General features: G+C 40.1%; 1 long non-coding RNA gene across 2 annotated transcripts; it reads right to left on the bottom strand.

Annotated features, from left to right (window-relative positions):
* Window positions 1-357: 357 nt before the first annotated feature.
* On the bottom strand, window positions 358-782 carry LOC121977853. Of its 2 annotated transcripts, none has more exons than XR_006111064.1 (3): window positions 688-782; window positions 490-596; window positions 358-403 (listed from the first exon to the last, which is right to left on the bottom strand). It is a non-coding gene; the product is annotated as an uncharacterized LOC121977853 (long non-coding RNA). The 2 variants fall into 2 exon arrangements; XR_006111065.1 differs by having other exon boundaries at window positions 385-414.
* Window positions 783-6,414: the final 5,632 nt, after the last annotated feature.

The raw sequence follows: 6,414 nt of genomic DNA, 5'->3' as shown, positions 1-6,414 counted from the left end.
ACCGAAACAAGTAAGAAACACAATTAATGCATCTTGTTAATTTAATTACTAAGCATATCAAAGACAATAAGTCAAAAGTACCCGCCTCCGATAAAATAGAAAGGTCCAAGCTGACTCCGAGATACTCGTCTCGCGTCAAAGTCCTAAATCAATTCGCACAGTTTAGCTAATTTAATTTTTAAACAAATAGCTAAACTAATTTCTAATCCACTGATCATTTAGGGTTAGTTTCATTAATCCTGATTACACTATTATATAACTTATAAACTTAAGTTATTAATTATTGCTAACACAACTAGCAATAATCTACCATGAAAATCAAAACTCTAAACCTTACCTCAATTCACGGCCGTGATTAATCCATAATCAAGGAATGTGTTTTCTGCTGGAACAAGGTGAGTGGCTGGAAATCCACTTGCAAAACAATCAAGAAGGAAACTCACTAATCAACAAAATAACTCAATTCAAAACATAACCTACTGACCTTACCTCTTCCTTGATGCCCTCAACCAAAGCAAGATTGCCACGACAAGTTCCAACAGCCCCAAATCAAACCTACTGGCCAGACGTAACAACCTACTGCCCTGATCAAGTTGCTGTCCACCAACCGGATCAAGAAGAAATGATCAAGAAATCACAAGACACTCTATTAACAATTAAAGTCCAGTAATAATTTGTTCCCATTACCTCTTCTTCGATGATGACAGCGAGAATCAGAAGTTGGTGAAGCCGCTGTCCACCAAACCCTATACACTAAATTAGCCATCCCACACCCAAGTGCTGCTCACGGCAAGATAAGAATCAAAGCACAGAATTGAAAACAAAAACAAACCCTAAGCCCTCACCTTTAGTCCCACTGGCCGGGTTACAACTACCCCTGTCACCTTCTTAAGCTCTTGATTTCCGGCGACCTAGGCATAGTGTACAGAGGCGGCGTCGCATAGGGCAGAAACAAGGCCGCAATCACTCTAGATCAGAGACACAAGGAAGGGAAACTTCGGCCGGCGCACAGGGAAGTCGGAGAGGTGGCTCATCACCGGCGGCAGAGGGGGTCAGCATCACGGGCAGAAGGCCGGCGCTAGAGTAAAAGGTGCGGCGGTGCTACGGTGGTCAGTGGCTTCGGCAGGGCTCAGTGGCGGCCGACTGTCGGCTATGGTGGCGGCGTGAGGTGGCTAGGGCAGAGGACACAGGGGGAAGAAACCGCCGGCGCCGGCGGTTAGGGCTTTTTTTTCTCGGCGTCGGGTTCGGGAGTGAGGCTTGGGAGAGAAGGAACACGGGGGGGAAGAAAATAAATGAAAAAGAAAAAGGAATTAGGAATTTTTTATAAAAGAAACAATTCCTCGCTTAAATGGGTCGTCCAAACAGGCTTTTCCAGGCCCCATTTTTATCCCGTTAACTCGTCCGTACGAGCTCCGAAAAATTCCCGAAAAATGTCCAAAAATTTCGGAAAATTCATTTATTAATAATCGTCATTTTTTTCCGGTATTTTACATTCTCCCCCACTAATAAAAATTTGGTCCCCAAATTTCAGTATCTACCATCAGCAAGTACTAATAACAAATAACAATAATAAATGTTGAACGGTAAATAAATCACATACCTCAAGTGAAAAGATGGGGATACTGAGCTCGGATCGTATTCTCGAGCTCCCAAGTAGCCTCCTCATCCGAATGGTGTTGCCATCCGACTTTAACTAGCCGGATAGTCTTATTCCGCAACTGACGCTCTTTTCAATCGAGAATCCGTACCGGAACCTCCTCATAAGTAGCATCAGGCTGAAGGGAACTGGAATATCTGTCAGCACATGCGTCGGATCGGGTACGTATCTCCTCAGCATGGATACGTAGAATACATCGTGGACGCCTGCCAGGGACGGCGATAGTGCCAACCAGTAAGCTACTGCTCCAATCCTTTCCGAGATCTGGAAAGGTCCAATGTATCACGGAGCTAGCTTACCTCTGAGGCCAATCTCTTCACCCCTTTCTTGGGTGAAACTCGCAAAAATACCTGGTCACGAATGGAGAACTCTAAGAGTCTCCCACTCCGGTCAGCGTAACCCTTCTGGCAGTCTTATGCCTCTAACATCCTCTGTCCGATAGTATGTACCACTTTGCCTCACGTTGAGCTCTATGAGGTCCCAACAACTTGGCCTCTTGGATTCTCGTCCAGATTAACGACTGAGCAACTATGGTAACAAAAATACCCTGCTCTGTCTGTCCCTGCTCCTCAAAGTCTAACTCGGAGAAACCCTAAATCCAGTCTGTTACCACTACTCGGTGGCAAACTAAAGTCCCTTTGGACTTCTGGTCAAGTACATCGGCAACCACATTAGCTTTTCTCGGGTGATAGCTAATGGTACACTCATAATCCTTCAGGAACTCCATCCATCTCCTCTATCGAAGATTAAGTTCCTTCCAAGTAATCAGATATTTAAAATTCTGATGATCAGTGAGAATCTCAATGTAATATCTTACAGGTAATGCCGCCAAATCTTCAAGGCAAAAATAATAGCGGCCAACTCCAGATCATGAACTGGGTATTTCTTCTCATACTCCTTCAACTACGGAGAAGCATATGAGAATACTCTACCGTGCTACATTAGAACAGCACCCATATCCTGTAGAAACGTGTCGGTGTAGAGGACAAATCCGTCCTCTCTAGAAGGTAAAAACCAAAAATCGAAGCCGACATTAGTCTCCGCTTCTGCTCCTAGGAACTGGTCTTGAAATCCTCAATCCAAGTAAACTTCACACCTTTCATGGTCAGGCGTGTAAGTAGCGTAGCAATCCGTGAGAAACCCTCAACGTATCTCCGGAAATATCGAACCAAACAGAGGAAGTTGCGAGCTTCCTGTATAGACTCTGTCTACTCCCAACGGTAACAACCTCGATCTCATGTGAAACCACGGTATACTCCTATTGGTGACCGTGTGGCTCAAACATCTCACATAAGACAAACCCAAAACGCACTACTGAACTTCGTATATAGATATTCTCATCGAAACATCTCTATCCTATGCAAAGATGATGTGCGTGACTCACCGCTGATTCGTAATAGATCACATCATCGTCTACAAAGACAATGGAATCCGATCCAAACATCCTGGAAATACCAAAATCATCAAGTCTCTGTAAGCCTATATGGCCAAAAACCAAAACACATAATGTCCGTATCACAGACATTTCTAACCATAAGATCTATGATAATAAGTCAAAAATCTGATCATCAATAACATAAATCACCATAGAATAAATCCTCCAGTGTGAGAGCAACGCTCCATCACAGGAAACATCACATATGTGGGAGCAACGCTCTACCACAAATAGTCTGAAATAGGTATCTGCAATAAATATAGGAGCTATGCTCCGCTACCTGCAATCCGTAATATGTGGGAGCAACGCTCCACCACAAAATAATATATAAGTACCCAAAGGCACCTAACTATCCAGCTAGAGACTGTACAAGATCTCTCTACCACAAATCACTGTGGTTAACCTAGGCTATAACAACCTAGTAAACTAAGCAAATCCATCATCAACTCTATCAGTATCCTAGTGGGTTATCCCCTGATAGAAGAATTAGTTGATGAGTTAATCCAACAAATGACATAATGCAGTCACTCCACATTCTGCATTCAGCATAAGTAAAATCATCATGCTGCTACCAATATATACCTAGCACACATGCTCACACAACACATGTATGATCGACATATTCCTCCAATTAATATACACCAAACATACTCACAACATAGGTATAAATCATCTTGATACCTCCAACAATGCATACCGAACCCGTGTACAAAATCAACATAGGTAAAATCAACAATACACCTCGAACAACACTCATATGACATATATACACCTATGTCAAGAGTATAACCAACATATACTTCCAATAAAGCATACTAAATCCAGGTGCGCTCACAAATCAAACATAATCAAAAAGATACCTCAAATACCACACCAAACACATATGTACATATCACAACTCAGATTAAATCGACAAAATACCTCCATCAAAACACCACCGATGCACTTATACTACATCTCGGATTTAATCAACAAGACATCTTCAATAATACCTCCCGATACATATACCGAACTACATAGCTATGATCCATAAGAAACCTACAAACCATATCAGAACATGGATACATATACTATTTGCAAATCGACAGTCTTCCACAAGACTCTTACAACACATAACAATCAAAATTACATGCAACATAGACATGTAAAATGAGCATACCAGCTCAATCAAAGAGACCAACCTTATGCTACCAACACTCATGGATTACGGGTACATCTAAACAAGATTCATGCATATGTATCAAGCATGAATACATCACTCAAAAGTAACCCAAAATAAAGTAGCCTAATCATCCGGTAACAACCCTGCTCTAAGTTCAAAGGAACTAGTATCGGACAAGAAAGGTATACACACCCTGGTATAACATTGCAAGTCAATGCCATATGCTACCAAGACTATATCTAATGGGAAGATTTTATCATCATAAATCCAAATGTACTCTTCCAGTATACACTAGTAACGAGTGTATCCCATAAGTGTTAAGCAATTAGCTCTACACTTCCTTACATCAGCGGGGCCATATACCCCAATGCACCCTCTAAGTTATCCCACCAGATATATACAGTCCATGGTCAAAGTCTTCATGGAATAGGATACATCGATCCGCTATAAACTATCCAAGCCGACAATGATATACGGCTGAATCTGTCCTTTCCACGTCAGTACAAAGCATGTACTCAAATGTGCTCTAGATACATAACTAAGCACAAACAACCTAAAAGTTCAAACCTCTAAAAATAGAGTATGACAATCCTCTACTGATCAACCAACAAAACTAAATCATTCATCTACTAACTAATCAAGAATACCTTAATCCTCTACAAGCAACTAAGGTATATCAAACCACGATCAAATGGTATACTACATTATCAAATAACTAAATCAGTTCATGGGTCAATTCAACACTAATACATCATCTCAAACTAGAGAATGTCAATCCACATAATATCATATGAATAAATGTGTACGACCCAAAAGAAAAAAACTAGAATTCAATATCATCGAGACACCCTCATTTTTTTTTTATCCTCAAAAATATTAGCCCACTAATATCAGATGAATAAGTCTCTACTCTCCATGAGGGTAAGTTAGCATTCAAAACATCAAATCATTATTTATCCACATAGTTCAATATCAGATGAAACAAATATCAATTTTATCATCCTGTTAACTAACCACAATTAACCAGATTTATTAAAATCAAAAATCTCATAGGCACATAAACTCTCTAGCTTCCAATTTATAATCTGATCATCAACTATAAACATCAACCTGTGAACACCATACATGATACTCACTATATCACCATCAATGACAACCCAAATAAAAGATCATCAAAATAGTTATCCCCTAAAAGATCATCAACAACCACATAACATTTACTCTCTTAAATCATTAGAAATCAACACATCAAAATATCTGATCTCACAATATCCCTCAACCTCAAACCATTCTCAACAATGATCAAACATGGTAACTCCCCAATAAACAATTTTCATCGTATCGGGTACCCTAATATCCAAAAGATATGAGTATAAAAACTCAACTGACTAAGTCAACAGGAATAGGTAAGTGTCATCCACTACCCAACTAACAATAGCAGAGACTGGTATGTGCCTCCATCTCCTACTAGTAGTAACAGAAGATAAAACTACTGATGCTATGATAAGAAAATCACTAGAGATAATAATCCTTGATATCTATTAAGGTCAATCATGCTCAATGGATAACCCATCACATGTAATATGTGCTACAACATCCAGACAAGTACTAAATAAAGAATGCTAATACCTGTCATAAACTATAAAATTAAACATCATACCTATATGCCGTCTGGAGATGTTCCGTCGCTGTCCAGTCCCCAACTTCTGACCTCAAAATTCCGAACGTACATATCGCCGGAAATCCAAATAAATCCGAAACGGAAATCCGAAACATCACCATATCGAAAATCCGATAATGCCCAGTTTGACTCGCAAACCTGGCTAACCCAAATATCCAGAATACCAACAACCGGTATCATAACCCGCTCTGATACCAAATAAATTGGTATCAGGTAAATTCCGAAAATCCAAAATACGAAACAAAAGATCGTAAAACTTGGCTCTGATACCACTAAATTGTCACACCCCAGAGGAGTCCCTGTCCGAGAAAATTTCGGTAGCATCTCCCCTGTACGGTGGACAATCTGAAACTTTTCTACATCTCACAAATACCTCAGCCACAGGCGGCTGGAATAATAATAATAAAATAAAACATCACCACGCAGTTATATATAATCTATTCAGCCGTTATATATGATTAAACAAAGTAATAATACTC

Source organism: Zingiber officinale, chromosome 4B (genome assembly GCF_018446385.1).
Source record: "Zingiber officinale cultivar Zhangliang chromosome 4B, Zo_v1.1, whole genome shotgun sequence".
Classification (NCBI taxonomy): domain Eukaryota; kingdom Viridiplantae; phylum Streptophyta; class Magnoliopsida; order Zingiberales; family Zingiberaceae; genus Zingiber; species Zingiber officinale.
This window is presented reverse-complemented; position numbering and strand designations above follow the sequence as displayed.